The sequence below is a fragment of the Echinops telfairi genome, unplaced genomic scaffold, assembly GCF_000313985.2.
Source record: "Echinops telfairi isolate 266 unplaced genomic scaffold, ASM31398v2 ScPeMD7_4;HRSCAF=17, whole genome shotgun sequence".
Classification (NCBI taxonomy): Eukaryota; Metazoa; Chordata; class Mammalia; order Afrosoricida; family Tenrecidae; genus Echinops; species Echinops telfairi.
In genome coordinates this window covers 36,049,436-36,071,188 of record NW_022103900.1, presented here as the reverse complement: position 1 = coordinate 36,071,188, position 21,753 = coordinate 36,049,436, and the positions used below count along the sequence as shown (strand labels likewise).

Sequence of the window (21,753 nt, the reverse complement as noted above, 5' to 3'; positions counted from 1 at the left end):
TGATGATCGATTTAAATAAAAGTTGATTATCATAACACATATATTTGGTCACGGGGAATGAAGTGGAGAAAATATTATAGATTGATCACTACATGATTTCTTAATTATACGATTAAGTAAAAGTTTTAATAACTTGAAGTTTTGGAGTTATAGCTGAAAGTTTCTTAAAAAAAAAAAGACTGTGCCTTGGCTGAGTATTTATAAACCAGATATCAGATTAGCGTTCAACAATTTATACACACTTTGTTTCACCCCATCAATTTCAATTCCCTCAAATTCTTGTACATGTTGAAAATTTTTCATAATGATTGCTTGGGTGCAAAATAAGAAGGGCCCAAGTGGCTCAAAATTAATTCTATCAAAATATTATTCTAAAATCATACTTTTCTTGTAAGCCTGGTTTGCCTTTTTTTAAGGTTATAAAATATCACCAAGTTAAATATCTTTATTTTGCTAAATTTTACAAATGGAAATAATACAGCAGTTTACATATTCTATGGCTTCCAAACATTTAACCATCATTGATAGTTTCCATAGTTTCTTTGGTCCTTCATGGTCAGAAAACATTAAGATGCCTGTTATTCTATATAAATCCAACTCTCCATTTAAAATTATATTTATTTTAATTTATTATTAATTGGGAGGTAATACAGATATCATTTCATTCCATAGTTCAATCACATCAAGTAGTATTGTATAATTACTACCACAATCAGTTTCCAAACATTATTTTTCTTCCTGGACTCCTTGACATCATCTCCCTTTTACGCCCCACTACCAATGCCCCCCCCCTCACCGCCCCCACCGCTCCCCAGACAGAAAGACATATAACACAACACAGTAACAAAACACCTCTGAGATAAACCCTAAACAGAACAAACAGAAACAAAACAACTGAATACAGAAAATGTTGAAAGCTGGGAATCAACTAACATAGTTTTAACTGCTCAAGTGAGGTCTATCTCTTTGATCTTCTATACTCATCTCTCCAATGCACTCTGTTAGCAACCACTTTCCTCCCATCCCTCAATTACAGATATCACCAGAGACATGTTTCCTATGGAGTTCCCACAGATGTATCTTGGGTTCTCATTTCTGCAAACCAGATTCTCACAATGTAGGCTCTGATACTAATCCCTCCTTTGACTTCAGATTGTATGATTTACAATCCTTTGAAGACTGATGATGGTGTGCTTCTTCCACGTGGACTTAGTTGACATCTCGCTTAGTTGGCTGCTTGTTTGGAGACAAGTTTTTAAGATCCCAGATGCTATTTTATCTGATAGTCAGGCACCATCTAATTCCTTCACTACACTTTGCTATAGCACCCTTATCTTCTGTGTTCCCTTCCTGAGGGAAAGTATCAAGCAGGGCCATGATGTAAGAACTAATTGTTCTTAAATTGGAGCTAGGATTTAGTGTGAGCCCAAAACCCATTCCTGGATCTTTGTTTGTTTTTCACTCTGTCTTTGGCTCTCTGTCAAAACCTTCCTGTAAGTTTATAGTGGAGAGTCTTATTGATCATCCCTCTGGGGCATAATGATTTTCCTTTCATATTGCCATGATTAGCCCCTGGTACAATGTTTTAAAGCCCTGGTGAGAGAGAGATATTGGGCCAATGTAGGCTAACTTGGTATCACAGTACCTGAATAACTGACTTGTACATAATCAATCCTTTTGTGGCTGGATGCTATTTACATAAACAATGGGGGCTAATTGTCAGGAAAATTTACAATAATATTCACTGAGAATGTTCATAACAGGTTTTCTGGGATAAAACTTCAATACAGCATATCAGACATTGTCCATTCTTTTTACAGAACAATTTATTTCTCTTCAGAGTCTTGTCGCATTTTTGTCTGTTCGCCTCTATGGTGCTGCTCCATTTGATAGATTTCATTTTCTAGTCATACAATAGTCTGTTCATTCTCAAAAATCTTCCTAACTGGGATACCCAAGTTGACTCCATTTCTCTAAGTCGAGATCCAGCTATTAATTGCATGCTCTTCTGTTGCCAGTTTTAATCTTGACTAGGTTTCCTTAATTTCTGGAGCTCTTTTAGTGCATGTTCAATCACATGAAATAGATTTTCATTGTATTCTTTCCAGAAATTGCATCCATGCTGTGACATTATTTCAGATTCTCAATTCAACCCTCCTGATGCTCCCACTGGGCCATGGAATGGTTCACATACTCTTATCATGCAGCGATAACATTTTCTTCTGACTTGACAGAGGGGCTCAAAGCTCATATTATTTCATACTGAGCAATTCAATTGGTTTCAGAGTTGCCAATCTTTCCAATTTATTTCTTATTATGTCTGTTTCAAATGCAGAATAATCCAGGGCTGCCAGGTAGCTCAGGTAGGTCCTTGTGGGCTGGTGTCAGTAAGTCTTCTCCACCAAGTCTACAGCCCCTTCTCACATGCTTGATTCACCGAACCTATGCCGCCATTGCAGCAAACTATTTTGGATAACATTTCTCCAGTCTGCCTATATGAAACATTTTAATAAGAAGAATCATTGGGTTTTAAAATGCTTCTTTTCTTTAATTTTTCCTTCAGGCTTTGTTAGACTTAGGAAAAGGGGGACTGAACCCAAGAGACTAAATCAGAATTTCCAGATTTCTGGAAGGTGAGAGGGTTCATGAGTTACAACTGAGTCAAACATCAAGAATAGAAATTAGCCGCCAAATAAATTGAATGGTTCTATAAATTACTTCTCTGGAAATATATTAGTTGCTTTAGTTTGTATATAAGCAACTACTTTTCTCTAATTTTCCAAATCACTCAACTTAGAGATTTTGATTTCATTACTCTCAAAAGCTTTTATTAGCAACTTCATATCAACAAATTCATGAAAATCCATGACCAGAGACTCTGCTGAGTCTACATTGTAAGCTATATTTTACAAAGTAGAATGACAGAAAAATTCTTCATAAGTCTCCACAAAACCAGTTTTGTATCTTAATAGGTGAGTATTTCATTGTAAGTATTTGTCCTTATGCATATACCACCTTAAGTTTTTATAAAATGTGGCTACTACCACTGTTATTTAGATATGGGCAAACATCTCATGATAATTGTTACCCTTACTCTGACATGTTACTTTCAAACATTTAGCCTGATACTGGTTTTAATATTTCTTTCCATGCCTAGCATGGAATTGCAAACGAATCCACACCAGCCGTTTGCCCCTAGATGTTCCTCTCAAACTTTGGGGCTTGGCATAACAAGCAATGTCAGCAACCAAACCATCATGCTTGAAGGTCTACGGGTATGTGCTCCCTATCGTCCAGAAGCCCCAGTAAACGCTCACTCGGAGCATTTGGTTCTGTTGATAAAGTATCTATCCAGAGCCAGTGCTCCATTTGTTGACCCCTCATCGCACATTCTAGAAGCCAGACTTTCCGAGATTTACCCTTGGCTTGCATCAGTTTCCCTTTTTGAGAAAATGGTTTCCTCAATATGGCCTTTCCCTGAAGTTTCCCAAATTAAACAGACTCCTATCACGGTGGTCAATGAATCGCCACAGACATAGAGAAGGAGGGAGATTCTCCTCTTTGTTTCTGTCTCTGAGAAGGTAGCTTCCTTTCGGATGGGCAAACTAGGCAAAGACCATTTGCCTTTTAAAGAAGAAAAACAATGAAAAAAAGGTTTAACATGCTCTTTTGTAGATTGCCCCAATGGGGAAAAAAATTCACCCTATGTTTATTAAGAATATATTTTTAATGAAACTTGTCGTGTTGCCTTAATTAATGTTCTCAAATTTACCTCTTTAGTTTTTAATATCCATTGCTATGACTACCCAAAATCTCACAGACGAAAGTCATAACTAAAGGGTCTATTAAGAAACGAACAAGTTGTTAGGCTTGTTAGACACGCTCAGGGTAGTTGTTTACCAGGACATGTTACAAAGTTTCAGGTATGCTAATAAATGCTCCAAGGGGGTTACTGCTCTGCTGTGATCCTTAACCTGAAGGCATTAGGCTCAAACCCCAGCTCCGGAGGCAGCCAGCCCAGGAAGCCTCAGTCTGAAGGCCCTCTGTACCACTTCTGTGGATCAGCAAGTCCAGCTTCCAGAATTAAGAGCCCACTGGCTCTCCGCTTCACAAGCCATCCTCCTGCACAAAAGTCCATCACCCTGTTCCGAACTCTGACTCCTGGTTTTCTGTGGCTCCGCTGATGGTCCAGCTGTCGTCTGGATCCAGGAGGTTCGCTATGCTGGAATACCTGGTGCAGACGATGTGCGCCACTCCTGGCTCTGGCTCATAATCAGATCCCCCATCCTGCTTCCCACAGGGCTCATTTTATACACAGCGGGATGGCACTACAGGGAAACCTGTTTGCAATAATTCACAGGTGAATCCTCTCAGCATCATCCACCTCCTTCTTACCAGACCCATACAAGGAAACGTCATTCGGTGGGAGTTAGAGACGTTGGGTAGAAGAGCTGTATTAAGGAATTCACTGCCTCTGCATTTATTTTCTGTATTTGATAATCCAGGCCTCAAGATGTAGGATACCTGGAATCTGGACTTTTTCTTTGCAAGGTGTACAGCATTTATCATAAATCACATCTGAGGGACTCAAATTGATATTACTAAAATGAAACTGAACTTTGCCTTAAATACATTTGTTGCACATGAAAGAAACTAAAATACTCCTTTGGACTTAAAAGCTAAAATGCTCCGATATGGGCAGAAACAGAGGACCAATATCCCAAGGTCATAGTCTTTAAAGTCATTCCACTTCCTTAAACCCTCTATTGCTTTCAAGGTTGCCAAGTAATTGGCACCTCGGTTCTATATTTTCTACCTGTTGTCAAATTTTTTGCTTCTTGTTACATGTCTTAAATTCTGCAGATAAATAGTTCTGACTTTGTGAATGAGTGCTGTGGAAATTGTTGCCTTATCCCTAACCCTCATTTTTTCTTAAGCAATATTTTGTCACTTAAACCATGTTAACTTACGTGTGAATCTTTCCACTTATCTCAGTTCAAAATGCTTTCTTTTACATTTATAAAATTCCCTTTTCTCTCTAGCATTCTAAAGCTGTACTATTGGCTAGATTGATTATGCTATCGTTATTAGAATTATTAAATTCCCCATGGATGTTACTTATCATATTATTTCCCAGTAACCTAATAGGCTGTGTCTGAATTGGACCATAAAAATATATACCTATAAATATATAAGTGAATTTTGAGCTTCCACTTAATCATAAATCCTAATCCTAGAAGAATGGCCCTACACAATACTTACATTCCTGAAATGATCACCAAAGATATGAGTGTTATTAGCAAAGCGCAATAAAGAAATCAGATGGTCCAGCTATCAGAAAGAATAGCTTCTAAGGTTTGAGAGGCTTGTGTTAAAGACTAGCAACATTCAAAGGAAGACTCAACAAGTCCATGTAAAGAAAACACTCCAGCATGTGTGTGTCAAGAGATTTTTAATACAATCCATGATCAGAGGAGGGGGACAATATTAGAACTTTAATTCCTGAGCACAATGTTTGATAAAGGTTAAATTTAACAATGGAGCCCCTAAAATAATTTATGAGCTTCCCCATAAATTCAATCTCCGTTGAATTCTTTCTGAATATTAACCAGTATGAATAGATGTGCTCTCTTGCAGAGTACGTTAGAGATTGGCTGAATGGCATTCCCATAGCTGATTCAGAAAGAATCGGTGTAGCCTTCTTAGGATTTGCCTGGATGTGCCCTTAATGGAAATTGAGTTTCTAGGGTCACATGTTCATGAGTAACATCTTGACTGACTTGGTCTGAAGGCCCTGGGTGAATCTGAGAAGTTATTCTGTCTAGCCTAATAAACATATCCCAATCATGGTCCTGGTCTCAATTTTGTAAGTGTGATAGATTCATTGGTCACCCATTGTGCGTCTATGACATTTTCCTTTGCCTTCCTGTATCCTTTTCCATCTCTGAATCTCCCAAAACACTTGGATGTCATTATGCCCAAGTGTTAATCGTCTCCCTTATCTGGATGATGTGTCTGTCCCTTCTTCTTTAAGACTTAAAAAAAAGTTTTCTTTAAATTATATTTGAAAAATAAAAATAAAAAATAAATAATATTTGAGATTTGGGGTCTCCTTTGTACCCTAAAACAGCAGGACACTCATCTCTCTCCCGAGGAGCAGTCTTGGGGTTTGAGCCATTGATCTTGCAGTTAGCAGTCCAATGTTTATCTCACTTTGCCACCAAGAATCCTTCTATCCATACAGTCACTAAGCACATCCTTATATCCATACGGTCACTAAGCACATCCTTCTATCCATACAGTCACTAAGCACATCCTTCTATCCATACAGTCACTAAGCACATCCTTATATCCATACAGTCACTAAGCACATCCTTATATCCATACGGTCACTAAGCACATCCTTATATCCATACAGTCACTAAGCACATCCTTATATCCATATATCCATCCTTAGGAGTGCTTATCTTTGGGAATAAAGTTGACAATGTGGCATTTCTTAGGTTAACAAAACTCATAATATGTTCCTGTTATGCAGTTTCCTGCCCTTAGGTTTTAACTATGGTCCCAGATCCTTATTTTCTGGGCCACTGCCTGAGACAGTGAATTTTGACCTTGGCATCAGGTTGTCAGTGTCATGAATGTGAATGTGGCCTGAAGGAGCAGCGTAAGGATAGTGCAGTAGTTGAGGCATTTTCTGTCTTTTGTGAGCCCGGCCATCAGCCTCTATCTAAACATTTGCAGCGGCTCAAGAAGGCAACACTAGCAGTTTCACTTAAAAAAAGGGGAAGAGGAAACCTTTTAGGAATATTTTTGAAAAGAAAACAAAAGTTAATTAGTGTTCTCCATTCCTCATGCTTTCTCATCTATCATTTCATCATTTTTCATATATCATTGTTTCTATTATTTTTTCTATTAACGGGGTGTTCATTTAATAATCAAAAGTTTATAACACTGTTCAGTTATCACTTGTTTTGTCTAGATATTTTGTTGGGGAATGGTTGTAAGCTAAAATGACAAAAGAGCAACCTTTTATATAATAAATAGACTGATGGAACATATGGCACACAGGAGAAATGCCCTTTTAGGGAATTGCCTGAAATCAGAACCCAGATTGCTTGCCTGACATATACAGTTCAAGTTGGGGTTATCTTGTCCCCCACCATCAGCCCTTTGAGCCTGTCCTTTGATTGTCTATTAAAGTGCTCAATTACTCCTATGGCTTAGAGGTGATATGGAGCATGAAGAACCCATTCAAGAGCCAGTGGAAGCCCTACAGAGAATATTTTCTGGAACATTTGTTAAAAATTACCTTTCAGGGGATATAAAAATTCCTAGGGGGATCTGCAACAAAGACTCTCAATAACGTGTTGGTTACCAACTCCATGATGCATGGTGCCCACAATCTTCATCTGACCACAGGAAAAGCATTTCTTTAACGATAAGACTGGTTTCTAAGCAACAGGGTTTGAATATGTGTGAAAGGTTTCGCGGAACCTTTGGCATTCGTTCAGGCATTTGACTGTAGGTCAAATACCTCTTTGGATGTACTCCCCACATCTCAGCACAGCAGAGCTTGTGGGGAGCATTCACATGGGGGAGCAAACGCTTATCAGGAGCAGAGCCTAGGTTTTTTTTCCAGATAAATCTACGGTTTGTGTGAGAGAGGCACATGGTGTATGTAAATATTATGCTCCTTAACTCAATTTTAAAGCGCTGACATGTGTCTCAAATTCTTGTTGAATTTTAAAAGCTGCCTTTTCTAATAACAGTTCCTCTAATCCCTTTGTGCTGACCTAAACACATATCTTAAATGAGACAGTCTTTTTCTCTTAGGTCTGGTCTGTGCATATTATCACAATCTCATCCCATAGGAACTTTCCTCTTTGGTCAAACAGACAGGAAATGTGATAGATTAGACCCAGGGGTCTAGATGCACAATATTATAGTTAAACTTTATAATGGACCCTCAGAAACAGACAGACTTGAGAAAGTAATTTTTAGAGCAAATTACCAAGAAATCTATCCTGCTATTGTTATGTGATCACCATGTAATCAACTGGAGAGCAAAGTGCCCTTATCTGCCCTTAGCCAATCATGTAATCCCAGATAGATGTGATCCTTAACACCCCAGCTAAATACTCACTTTCACTCCCCAGATGGTTTTCCGCCGACGATGACTTTGTAGCTTTTTTGTTCTCCTTCAAATGTACAGAAAACAAGCTCTTCCCCATTTCCCAGTGGAGCAGCCATCTCTACTCTGCAAGGCTGGATGTCTCCCTGATCCGGACCATCATGAGCTATCAATAAACCTGTTGCCATTACCTGTGTCAGGCACTATGATACCAGTCTGAGACATTTGTCAGGAACCTGATCTAGTGGTCAGGCGAATAGGTATAGCCCAAGTCATAGGGTGCCGTGTGGTCCACTAAAAATGGTGTTAACTGCAGCAATTCCTGTCAGTTCTCGGAAGAAAAGGGTTATAACGGTGCACATTAATATAAAAGATTTGTCAACACTACGAAGGGACTTATCCATAATCAAGCTTGGGCAAGGTTCTCAGAATTACATTGACCAGGTCACTTTAGAACCAAACACTTTTCCTGCCTTGATGGCAGGAATTAAAAAGATCACAGGCATTTGTGCATCAGTGTAAAAAAATAAAACAAAGACATATATTTACATTTTTTAGCTCCCATTGAATTTTCATTTTGGTAGTCTTTTGATTCTCCTCCTTCTTGTGGTAGAGGGGCCTTGGGTTAATCTTTAATCCAGTTGATTTCTGAAAGTCAGAAAAAAGAGAAACTGGATAAAGACAGCAGGGCCCTCCGTCAATAGTTGAGCCAAGCCTTCACTGTGCAAAGGGAAAGTCTAGTAGGAGGTGGCCCCTCCTACTACTAACATTCCAGGGAGAAGCTTCCTAGCTCTCCCTCCTCTGCACCCCACCCTGTATGTACTGCATGCTGTGCTGAACATTACCCAGGCAGTTAAGATCCCTAGGAGTTGAAACCACCTCAATGGCCTCTAGCCACAACACAGTTTTTCCTCATTAAATCAATTTCTCAGTTTAAAATCTCTGCATTCTGGTCAATAGTGATTTCCAAGGAGCACCTTGAACAAAAAAAATATTTTATGTTTCTTTCTACAGTGTCCTGTCTTGTGGCTCTATTACAGCAAGGTACTCTGACCCAAGCCATGGTATTTTCAATTTGCATGTGACAGTTTGATATTTAGTAAGGAAGGCCGGAGAAGAATTGGTCCATTTGAATAGTGGTGCTGGAGAAGAATATCGAAAGTAGCACAGATTGCCCAAAGGACAAAATGATCTGTCTTGGAAGAAGTACGACAAGCGGGCTCCTTAGAGGCGAGGATGGCAAAACTTTATGTTATATACTCTGGACATATTGTCTAGCAGAAGGACACCAGGCTTGATAAAGTAGAGAGACAGTGAAAAAGAGGCAAGCCCTCAAGGAGATGGATTGACACGGTGGCTGCAACAGTGGGCTCACGCACAGAACAATTGTGAGGCTGACGCTCAACCGGACAGGATTTCCTCCATTGTGCATAGGGTCCTTTTGGGTCAGAACATCCTTGATGGCACTGAATAGCAATGAACACTCTGAACTGAAAGATGCTTTTAGTTAACCCAATTATTCTGCCTTTGTTCATTAATATTTTATGAATCTGAATAGAGCATACGAAATCAAGTAACCATGAACAATAAAAATGCTGTCAAGAGGCCAACAAGAAAAAGAAGTAAAAAACTTGCCAGAGTCCAAGGCTATCGGACTAAACACTTGAGGCTGTACCCCTTAGCTGACTGAACACCCACGATAAAACCAATGGCTACACCGCCTCTCCACCACCACCACCCAAAAGTGCATAACCATCCAGCCAAGAGCCCAGAGCTTCTGACCTCTGCAACAGAGCCCAACTCTCACTCCTCCCTCTCTCTTGCTAGTAAACCTTGCCTCTTTTTTCTTAACTTGCTATTGATATGTGGGAATACCCATTTAAATACATTGTTTAAAAGACATCTTTTAGTCTGTTACGGCCCATAAAGTCTGTTATGCTCATAAAAGGACCTGGCATAGTCACCGTGGGAAGTTGGAGATTGACAGGTTGCGTCCCTGGTGCATAAGCAATTGATTCCTAGAGAAGAGACCTTAGAGGCCAGGGCACAGCCGGCTGATTCCCATGCGCTGTCTTTGCAACTGGCATAGGTGCTCAAGACAGACTCATAGGCCAAAGCTTCCCTTACTATCTTTTTATATCATTTAAAGCAAACCTTTGGAGCCCTGGCCTACTAGTGGTTATGCATTACGCTGCTAACACAAAGTCTGCAGTTGGAAATGAGCAGCCACTCCAGGAGAAAGAGTTACAGTCTTGGAAACTCTCAGGGACAGTTCTACCCTGTCCTTTAGGGTCACTAAGAGTCTGTATTGACTTGCTGGCAGTGAGTTTAGATGCTAATATTACATATTAACTTTGATAAAGGTTGCTCAAGATGAATATTGTATAGCAAATATGGATGAATGTAAGTGTGAAACTAGTTCTGTCTGGCGCCAATGTCCACTTACCTTCTAATTCATGATTCAACTGCAAGGACTTTTCTCTGGTAGTCCTGTGCCAGTGCTTCCCTGACTCTCAGTGCTACCTTTCTGGCACAGATGGCTCTCCCTGCGCTACTCGTTGTGCAAATTGTAAGGTAGTCGAGAGGTGCCAGAAACCGAATCAGCCGACTTTTAGCAAACAGGCCTTATAGGGAGAAAAACCTCCGTCTGGGCGAAGTCCCACAGTCAGCAGCATCAGGGCTGAGGGAGTCGCGCCCCGGGCGGGCTATAGGAGTGACCTTTTTATTGCTGGGGGACATGTGGCTGGGCTAGCCTTGGCCTTGTGTCTAGTAAGGTAGTCAGGGATTGGAAGGCACAGGCACGTCCGGGTTCCTGAGCAGGCAGAGGCGTCTGCCAGGGATTGGTGGAGCAGGTGCGCCTGAGTCCCTGACCAGACAAAGGTGCCCATCCAGGATTGTTGGGCACAGGCACGTCTGATCCCCTAGCCAGGTAAGAGAGGCTGCTGGTGATTGGTGGACGTAGGCACGTCCACGGCCCTAGCCAGGCAAGGTGGACACAGGCATGTGTGGACACAGGCAAGGGTGGCTGCTGGTGATTGGTGGACGTGCCTAGTCAGGTAAGGGTGGCTGCTGGTGATTGGTGGGCGTAGGCGCGTCCACGCCCCTAGCCAGTCAAGGGAGCACTTGCTAGTTCCTGGTGGTCAGAGCATGTACCTGGCTGAGTGCAAGGTCCGGAGGGAGTTGCATCAGCCAACTCTGATCAGCTCCACATGGGGTGAGGGTTTATTGATTTGGCCAGACATGAATGACCTGCAATGGTGAGCACACCAAATAGGAAGCATCGAACATTTGTCCAAATTATCTGAAGTGTGATCACAGAGATACCAAATGGCCCCCATATTTAGGCCTAGATTTTTCCTTCAAATCTTCTGTTTGCATTCTGTTGTTGTCCTTTCATAGAAAGAGTGTTGTCAGATGCCAAGCATCTTAGGATGAAACGTGGCCCTTTGCGTCGTCATCTTCATGACCTCTGGTATGTTGAAGCCCATATTGGTCAACACAGATCCTCCACAGGACCTAACACGATGTCTCTCCCTCGCTTTCGACCTTTCCGAGTGATTCGACCAAAGTAAACAAGCAAAAGGCTCTCTACCTTCATTTCTGTCTTTCTTCTTTTTTTCACGGGGAAGGAAATCGTTTATTTAACTCACATTCGGCGCCCACGGCCGTACAACAGTCGGAAGGTGCAGCGCACACACCACGTGGCAGAGGCAGTGCGAGGACTTGTAAACAGACAGAATGAAAATGGCACTTCTGGGTGACCCCACGGCAAACCAGGACGGGCCAGGGCGCAGGCCGACGAATACATTCACAATGCAGGGTAAGTGCAACCGACCGGAATGCAGGGAGTGGATAGGACCCAGGAGGCTGCTCCTGGGGCGGTGGGGGTTAGGGGTGGGGTGCTCAGAGCCACCCCTAGGCCAGCACGCCCCCAGTCACGGGGAGGGAGGAAGAGGGGCCTGCTTGGAGCAGAGGGGCTACACACAATGTGACCTCTCTCCTTGACGCACCTTTCCACCGTACACAGCCAAGGTCGGCTACTCCTGAGATCCTTTTCCATTGGGGGAGAAGGACTGGGCCTGAGCAGCCACTGCCAAACTTGGGTGGAAAAGCCGGTCCCTGTCTCCAGAGACCACGCTCTGCGGAACGGGGCAGAGTTTCAAAATAAAGTGTTAAAGGCAATCAAGAAAACATCACCCCGCAGGGGCAAACACTGTGAAGTGAGTCTGTAGCCGCAGGGGCCTGTCAGTGTGGGGACAAGACTGCAGGACAGATGCTAACAAGACTTGCTTTGTAGAACCAGCCAGGTGGCAGCACCCCAGGGAGGGGTCTGAGCAGGGGCAGGCTTTAGGAGCATTTGTGGGTCTAGTGCAGTGGTTCTCAACCTTCCTCATGCCGCGACTCTTTCATACAGCTCCTCATGTTGTGGTGACCCCTCAGCCATAAAATTATTTTCATTGCTACTTCAGCTGTCATTTTGCTACTGTTATGAATCATAATGTAAATATCTAATATGCAGGATGTATTTTCATTGTTACAAATTGAACATAATTAAAGCATAGTGATTAATCACAAAAACAATTATGTAATTATATATTGTGAAATATTTATTTCCAATGACAATAAATTAAATTATGTCTTGAAGCATGGGTAACAGTCTTAACGGAAGGTACTCCTGTGTGGGTGTATCTGCATGTGGGCGGACCTGCCTGGAGATGATAGAGGAGAGGTGTCTTGGTTCCTACGACCATTGGAAATGTGTTTTCCAATGATCTTAAGCAACCCCTGGAAAGGTCCTTCCAACACCAAAGGGGTCGGGACCCACAGGTTGAGAACCGCTGGTCTACTGGTAGGCAAGCGTTGGGCCATCAATGGTGTCACTGTTCGTGTCTCCAAAAAGACCCCCTGAAAGTATATTAGCAGACCAACCACTGCTGGGCTCCACGGTCCTAGTAGAGATTCACAATTAATGGTATCAATTGTGGAGCCATACATATTGCCTGGCTTCAGTATGCTGGAGACTGGCTTCAATCAATTAGATTTCAAGGAGGTCTTAGTTTAGACAACAAGGTGGAGTGAATAGTGGGTTTTAAAATACACTTAAACGATTCTCTCTAGAGTTGGGAACCAGTGGAGAGGTGTGAGGGGCCGGCCCAATCCCAACTACTTGGACACCTCCAGAGGAATTTACTGTAGAGGACAGCACTGAAGCTGCAGCTCAGGGAGAGGGACATGTCTGATCAAAACATATGGGAGCAAATGAAGGGGGAGGAAGAGACAGTGCAGCACATCCTGGGCAGTCAGTCCTCTAGGACAATATTCCCGCTCAGAGCAGCCAATCCACAGAGAAGAACATATGGCCGGCCCTACTATGAGACATGACATGCCTCACTGACTCAAAACCCTATAAGGGCCAACTCTGGAGACACAGTGTGGGAATTGCACTGGATCTGATCCCACCACACCGAGGCAAAACACTAAGGGCATGCAACAGAACAGCAAGGAGAACAGAGCAACAAAGTCCCCAGGGAATACCAAAAATAAACTTTGGGACCAGGGCGTGGCACCTCTTCAGACTCGACTGGAAAACACTCCTAAAGGCCAACAAACAGTTATTGAACTAACTATAGGCTTTTTTTGTTGTTGTTGTTGTTTCTTATTGGCTTATTGTTGTTGTTTTGTTTTCTTTTGTTGCTTGGTTTTGCTCTGTCTTGTTTTTATGCATGTTATTATATCCCCAGACTTCTCTAAATAAGACAGGCTAGATGAACAGTCTGGAGGAGAAAACAACTGGACCAATGGTTCTGGGGGGACATGGGAGAGAGAGAGAGAGGTTGGGGGAAAGGACATGGTGTTGATCAACCCAGTGACAAGAAAACAACAAGTGATCCCAATCAGTGGTGAGGAGGGTGTAGAAGGCCTGGTAGGGCGTGACCAATGGTAATGTAACCAAGAGGAATCACTGTAACCCAAATGAAGGCTGAACATGATAGTGGGACAAGAGGCAAGTAAAATGAAATAAAAGAAAGAACTAGGAAGCAAAGGGCATTTGTAGAGGTCTAAATACAGGCATGTACATAGGTAAATATATTTATATATGAGGATGGGGAAATAGAGCTATGTGCATATGTTTATAGATTTAGCATTAAGGTAGCAGATGGATATTGGGCCTCCACTCAAGTACTCCCTCAAGGAGAGAACACTTTGTTCTATTAAACTGGCATTCCATGATGCTCACCTACCCGACACAATCGCTGAAGACAAAGCGGGTGCATAAGCAAAAGTGGTGAAGAAAGCTGATGGTGCCTGGCTATCAAAAGATATAGCGTCTGGGGTCTTAAAGGCTTGGAGGTACACAAGTGGCCATGTAGCTCAGAAACAGCAAAGCCCACATGGAAGAAGCACACCAGCCTGTGTGATCACGAGGTGTCACAGGGATCAGATATCAGGCATCAAAGAACAAAAAATCAAATCATTGTGAATGAGGGGGAGTGCAGACTGGGAACTGAAGACCCATCTGTAGGCAACCGGACATCTTCTTACAGAAGGGTTGCAGGGAGGAGACAAGCCAATCATGGTGCAATGTAGCAATGATGAAACATACAATTTTTCTCTAGTTCCTAAATGCTTCCCCTCCCCTCTCCCAACCCCCCACCCCCACTATCATGATCCTAATTCTACTTTACAAATCTGGCTAGACCAGAAGATGTACACTGGTACAGACAGGAACTGGAAACACAGGAAATCCAGGATGGATGATCCCTTTAGGACCAGCTCTGAGAGTGGCAATACTGGAAGGGTGGAGGGAGGGTGGGGTGGAAAGGGGTTACTACATACAAGGATCTACATATAACCTCCTCCCTAGGGGATGGGAAACAGAAAAATGGGTGAAGGGAGAAATCGGACAGTGTAAGATATGACAAAATAATAATGATTTATAAAGTATCAAGGGTTCATGATAGAGGGGGGAGGGGGAGGGAGGGGGAAAATATGAGGAGCTGATACCAAGGGCTCAAGTAGAAAGCAAATGTTTTAAGAATGATGATGGCACCAAATGTACAAATGTGCTTTACACAATGGATGAATGTATGGATTGTGATAAGAGTTGTAGGAGCCCCTGATACAATGATTAGATAAAAATAAATAAATACACTATTCTCTCTGAAATATTTTTAAGGTTTCATTCTTTTCTTTTTTCATTGACTTATAATCTACATCCTCTTTGATGGCCTTATAGAAGAAATGTTATTGGACTATGGGAGCAGCAGCCTGAGTCATGAAAGAATGGCAAGAACACCAGTCATTTCCGTGTGAATTCACAGGTGACTTAAGTGTCAACCAGAGCCAGAGGGAAAATATGGCATCTGCGTGATTGAAAAGATGACATTACTAATACACCTGTACTCTCCCTGGGAGATCGTCAAAACTGAAGGGGCTTGAAGCCAAGTAGTAACTTTTTCATTTTTTTAAGATCGCTTTATTGGGGGCTCTTACAGCTCTTTTTAAAACCTGTACATCAATTGTGCCAAGCATATTTGTACATATGTTGCCATCATTATTTTCTTTCTTTTTGAGTTCTTGGTATTAGCATCTCCTTTTTCCTTCCCTCCCTCCCCATCCTTGTGACCCCACGATAAATTATAAATTATTATTATTTTCATATCTTACACTGACTGCTGTCTCCCTTCCCCATGGTTTCTGTTGTTCATCCCCATCAGGGGTGGTTGTGATAGTGCTAGGTGTCAGTCATTGCAATCAGTTTCCCCCTTCCTTCCCTCCTTTCCCAACTGTACCCCTACCCCTCCTATCCTTGCTACTCCCATTTCTGTTCCTGAGGGATTTATCTGACCTGGTTTCCATATGTCCTGAGCTCTTATCCATACCAGTGCACATGCTCTGGTCTAGCCTGAAGTGGAAGGCAGGGCTGCCAAGTTCTATCTTGTATCATTCTTCTGACATTATTTATTGTTGGGCTAAGCCTACTTGTGAAATACAAATTTCATTCAGGTTACTCATCTGCATTTTCTGTTTTTTTGCCATCTTATAAATGTCTAATATAAAACATTTTTAAATTATTTTATCTGAGCTGAAGTTCAGGTAAATTAGAGCAGGCATTTGCTTGTTTTCTGAGGAGGTTCTCTCTCCATTTAATCTTTTTAAATATGAGATACATTTCAAAACACTTCTATAATAGAATGTATTAAATGTGACCCAAACACAGGCACTATGCTGGATTCCATGTGATTGAAAACAAGCTAGTCGACACCCTTTTCAATCCAACCTCACCTCTGGGAAAATGTCCTTTATGAGCTCTATCTTCATACTTTTAACTAGAAGACATAGACCATGATTTATTTTTATTTCTAACCTCGAGATACACCTAAAGAAAACAAGCCAGAATTATTTCAAAGTATATCTAAGGTGTCGTTCCATACATTTTGAACTGTGGAGTGTTATTTACTCACAGGCCCCAGACAAAACTACAGCATACCTCACACAGGGGATTGCATGAAGGGAGAAGGTCACAACAAATTGGAATTGTAGGAGAGGGTTTAAAGATGGCGTGCAGGGAGGAGATTTGGGATTAATGTGTGCTGAAATCCTACCAGTGGTTTAGAAGTTTCTAGCACATTAGTGCAATATAAAGGAGAAGTTTTTACCAAGGGCACTGAAAGGGCCATGTCCATGAGGGTCTAGGAATAAACGCTGTTCAGAAATTGAAATGTAAAGTAGTACAGGCTCCTAGCACAGTGATGGAGTCTGGGGAAGGCAGATAGGCTGTTCACCACAAGGTCAGTAGTTCAAAATCACCAGGTACTCCCTGGTAGAAAGAAAAAGGTTTCTACTCCCCCACATAGGTCATTTCAGAAACCCATAGTGGCAATTCTACCCTCTCCTACAGGGTTGCTATGAGTCAGAATCAACTCGACGGCAGTAGATTTTATCTTAATAATAGTACATGACTTCAAGAGACCATGGACTGTCTAGAAGCTCTGTAATAAAATAAGAATGACTATATCAGAAACTGGTGTACATTGACAGGGAACTACTAGAGGGTCAGGCTGGATTCCGAAGAGGACATGGAACAAGGATAGCATTGTTGATGTCAGATAGATCTTGGCTGAAAGCAGAGAATACCAGAACGATGTTTACTTGTGTTTTATTGACTATGACAAGGCATCCAACTGTGTATATCATAAGCTATGGATAACCTTGAGAAATACGGGCATTTCAGAAGATTTCATTATGCTCATGCAGGACTGGCACACAGTTCAAGGAAGTTGTGTGAACAGAACAAAGGAATACTGCGTGGTTTAAAATTAGGTAAGATATGCATCAGGGTTGTATTCTTTCACAATATTTATTCAATCTGTATGCTGAGCAAATACTCAGAGAAGCTGGATTATATGAAGAAGAATGAAGCATCAAGATTGGAGGAAAACTAATTAACAACCTGCCAGATGAAGGTGACGCAACCTTGCTTGTTGCAAGTGAGGAGGACTTGAAGCACTTGAGGATCAAGATCAAGGACTGCAGCCTTCAGTGTGGATTACAACTCAATGTAAAGAAGACCCAAATCCTCACAGCTAGACCAAGAGGCAACATCATGATAAAGGGACAAAAGGTTGGAGTTGTCAAGGATTTTGTCTTTCCTGGATCTGTTAGATCTCTCGGGGAAGAGATATACCTCGGTCCTTGTCTCTGCATGAGAAAGAATTCACGCCAAAGCCTGGTTTGTGATCTAAGTGAGTTTTATGAGCATTAGAAGAAGTTTCAGGTTTACACAGGCACCTGCAGGGCTCCTCCCGAACATGCAGCCTGCCTGGAGACTGCTCTCAAAGTCCCACAGTCGAATCCGGGCTCCTGCCTTTTCAATGATTCCGCAGGGAGGCTTGGTGGACGACCCTGGTCAACCCCATTGGCTGAATTGAATTTAGCTGGCCTAGGTGGGCCAATCCAGGTGCAGCACCCACCCAGGTGTACCTCCCCTTCCTGGCTGGAAGCTTGAACCTCTGAGCATGTGCAATGGACGCCCCAGTCCCTAAGCTAGGCTACCTAACAGATCCACAATCAGTACTCATGAAAGCAGCAGTCAAGAGATCAAAAGATGAGTTGAATTAGGTAAATTTGCTTCACAAGGCCTCTTTAAAGTTTTGAAAAGCAAGGATGTTACTTAGAAGACTAAGGTGCGCCTGACCAAAGCCATAATATTTCCCAGTGCCTCATATGCATGTGAAAGTTGGACCCCATTGAGTACGGATGACCCAAGAAGAAATGGTGCTTTTGAATTGTGGTTCTGAAGAAAAATACTGGAAGTACCATGCATTGGTCAAAGTCCCAACCAGTGTCTTAGAAGAAGTACAGTCAGAATTCTCCTCAGATGTAAGGATGGGGAGACTTTGTCTTACGTACTTTAGACATGTTGTGAGAAGCAACCAACCCTTGCAAAAGGACATCCTATGTAGTAAAGTGGAGTACCAGTGAAAATGAGGAAAGCGCTCGATGAGATGGGTTGAGAGCTTGGCTGCTATGATGGAATCAAGCATAGGAACTAGTTTGAGGATGACTCGGGGCCAGGAAGTGTTTGGTTCTGTTGAACCCAGGTCACCATGGGTTGCAACTATGGCGCTTAACAACAAAACTAACACAGTAGCATTCTGGCTATTAAGAAAGGTTTTTTATATAGTTATCTGGCAGTGCATGGAATATCAGTATTCTTTGCCAATATTATAATTCATGTTTAAATTTTCCCAGATTTTGAATACATATAGGGAAATTGAAAATACCATAGATTAGATCAGGTAGGTCCTCAAAATTACATCTTTGTGCTTAACATTTTTAAGAGATCTTTTGAAATTATTCATTTGATGTCTTGATTGTTGTGTCCATGAACATTAATTATGATTACAATTAAAATGAAAACCTCTACTACTTTGATAATTTTTCAGTTTATCCTTATGTTCCTTCTTGATTGAATTGTGAGGAATTTTGTTTTCTTTATATTAAGGTATAATACATACTGATATTTTCTGTGCACTCTATATTTAACCATTCAATATTTGTTTATAATTTTTTCCATCCTTTGATTTTTAGACTGTGTTTATCTTTATAGTTAGATGTGTTTCTGGTAAGCAGCATGTGGTCCTTTGACTATTTTATGTTAACTGAACATTCCTGGCTGGGCCTGGAGTCAAACCTCAGACAGGTCACCGCCTGATGCAGTCTCCTTAGGGGTGTGGGTTTCTCTCCCTCCCCCTTAACGTTGTGGCTTGCTGGCCACCTGAAGCTGCCAGAGTCCTGCAATGTTTCCACGGACCTTGGGTCCACACAGCTCTGCACCTACTGACTGTGATCTCCCTGCATTCTTCATCACTGCATGTGGTTGTGTGAGTCTGAGGAGGGGATTTTGGATTTGTATCAAATTTATGGGCTTGAGTGGTGGTGGTGGGAGCCCTCTTTTGAAGGGGTCTCCTGAAATATATAGCTTTGTTGGTTTTTTGCCTGGCAGAAAATACATATTTTCAGGAAGGTGGGATTTCAGGGATGAAGGGAATGGCAAGTAGGAAGAGGAAGTGGGAGAGAACTAGAAACAATGATAAGTATATTATAATGAAATAAAAGTACACAAACCAAAGAAAATAAATTACAGTAAAAATTAAAACCACATTGTGGGTGGGAATGCCTGCTTCGCTGGTTTGGTGGTGGTGGTGCGGCAGGTGAAGGCCGTGAAGAACAATGCAGGCAAGAAGGAAGAAAATAAAACAATGGTACAAACTGAAGCTTGGGTACTGGTTAGGTATCCACCAACATGGCCATGTGACTGACATGCTATCCATCAATGCCCGTAGAGGCCAAGTTAAAAGGTTTGGCTGGCTAGGTTGCCTCATTCAGGAAAAACCGACTGTACGTGGGAGAAGCAGAGTTCACAGAAGCAGCTCATGCAGCTAGCCTATGGCAAAGGGGAGTCTGTCCGCTGGCGCTGCTGCACTCCCCCATTAAGAACTTTGGATCTACTTAGCTTTGAAGTGGATTTTCTCTCTGCCAGTAAATTCAGACTATCCCTCCTAGTGGGACCTTTCTGGTAATTGCTGAAGACATCTCCCTGGGCTTGTTCTCTAGCAGCTATATTTTAAAAAGGTCTTCTGAAATTCTATCATGTGACCACTCTTATTGAAATTCAGGAAGATTTTCAACAAGAGGGATTGACACAGTGCTCCAGCAATGGATTCAAACAATTATGGAATGGTTCCCACCAGGCAGTAGTTCATTCTGCTGTACATCGGATCACTATTAGTCAGATCCAATTGAAAGCCACTTTTAAGCAACAACTTATTTTCCAATTACAGATCCTAGTCTCAGCTCCCGCCTCGCTTTTGCATACCAGTCAGCAGTAATTTTCAATGCATCTTGATTGCATGTTTGATCCATTTTGGACTACAAAAGTATGTAAAAATGTTCAATTTCTTCATCTTTGGCATTAGCAGTTGGTGTATAATTTGAATAATGGGTATATTAACTGGTGTCCCCTGAAGGTATATGGAAATTATCCTGTAAAGCCGTGTTTTATGATATATCATGAAATGATTTTGTTTTGTTAGATAACAAATATGATGCCATTCCTTTTTAATTTTGTTATTTCCAGCAGATTAGACCATATGATTGTCTGATTCCACATGACTAATACCAGTCCATTTCAACTTATGCCAAGGATAACAATCTTTAAGTGCTACTTTTAATTGCTGAAGCATATTTTCCTACATTCATACATTTCATATTGCATGTTTTAATTATTTTTTAATTTAATTTATTTTATTATTTGTTATAGATGATTATAGATCTTTATTCTCATTTTGAGTCCTGCCAAATCACCAAATATAAGTCGTCATAGCTGTACTCTATTCATATCATTAAAGTCAACTTTACTTTCAATCTATATAGAATTGTAAGTAAAAGGAAAGAATCAAGAACATATGTGTGTTCTGTTGGATCAAATACATAACTATTTAGGGTGAATTTCCTAAGAAAAAGAATACATCACTACAAAAACAAAATTAGCTGTTTTTTTCTTCCATAACCAAAATATTTGTGGGGAAATCTAATTATAAATGTATAAATCTAACAAATATAAGCATTGAAAAATCAAGTAAAATAAAAATAAACTAGTTTTATTACCTAATAGAGCCTTCTAATGTCATCTACATTTTCTGGTACAAAATTCTTGATTTTCTTTTTATATGACACCAGTTTTGTGGCATCAGTACTTATAAAAAGTATAGGGAGATAATTCAATATTTTTCTAGCACATTAACTTATTTATTTCCCCTACTTTTGATAAGTAAGATAGTTATATTTTTCTTAGCTACACAAGTTGTTATAGGTAATGCCCTATAAATGTGGGAATGCTGTCAAGCTCAGGAAAAAGATATTCAGATAATTTGATACATAAACTATGCAATTTGGAAGAATTTCAATAAGCTAGCTTCCTGCTCCTTGTTTTTACTTTGCTATATATTTACTTCCAAGATGACATTAAATATTTCCTATATTTAGAAGAATTTCTCCACTGAAACCTATTGAACATCATAGCAAGCCATAAACCTGAGATACCATGGCCAGGA

General features: G+C 41.2%; 1 pseudogene; it reads right to left on the bottom strand.

Moving 5' to 3' along the window:
- Positions 1 to 1,826: 1,826 nt before the first annotated feature.
- Positions 1,827 to 21,753, bottom strand: part of LOC101641103 — a 60,199-nt pseudogene continuing 40,272 nt past the window's right edge.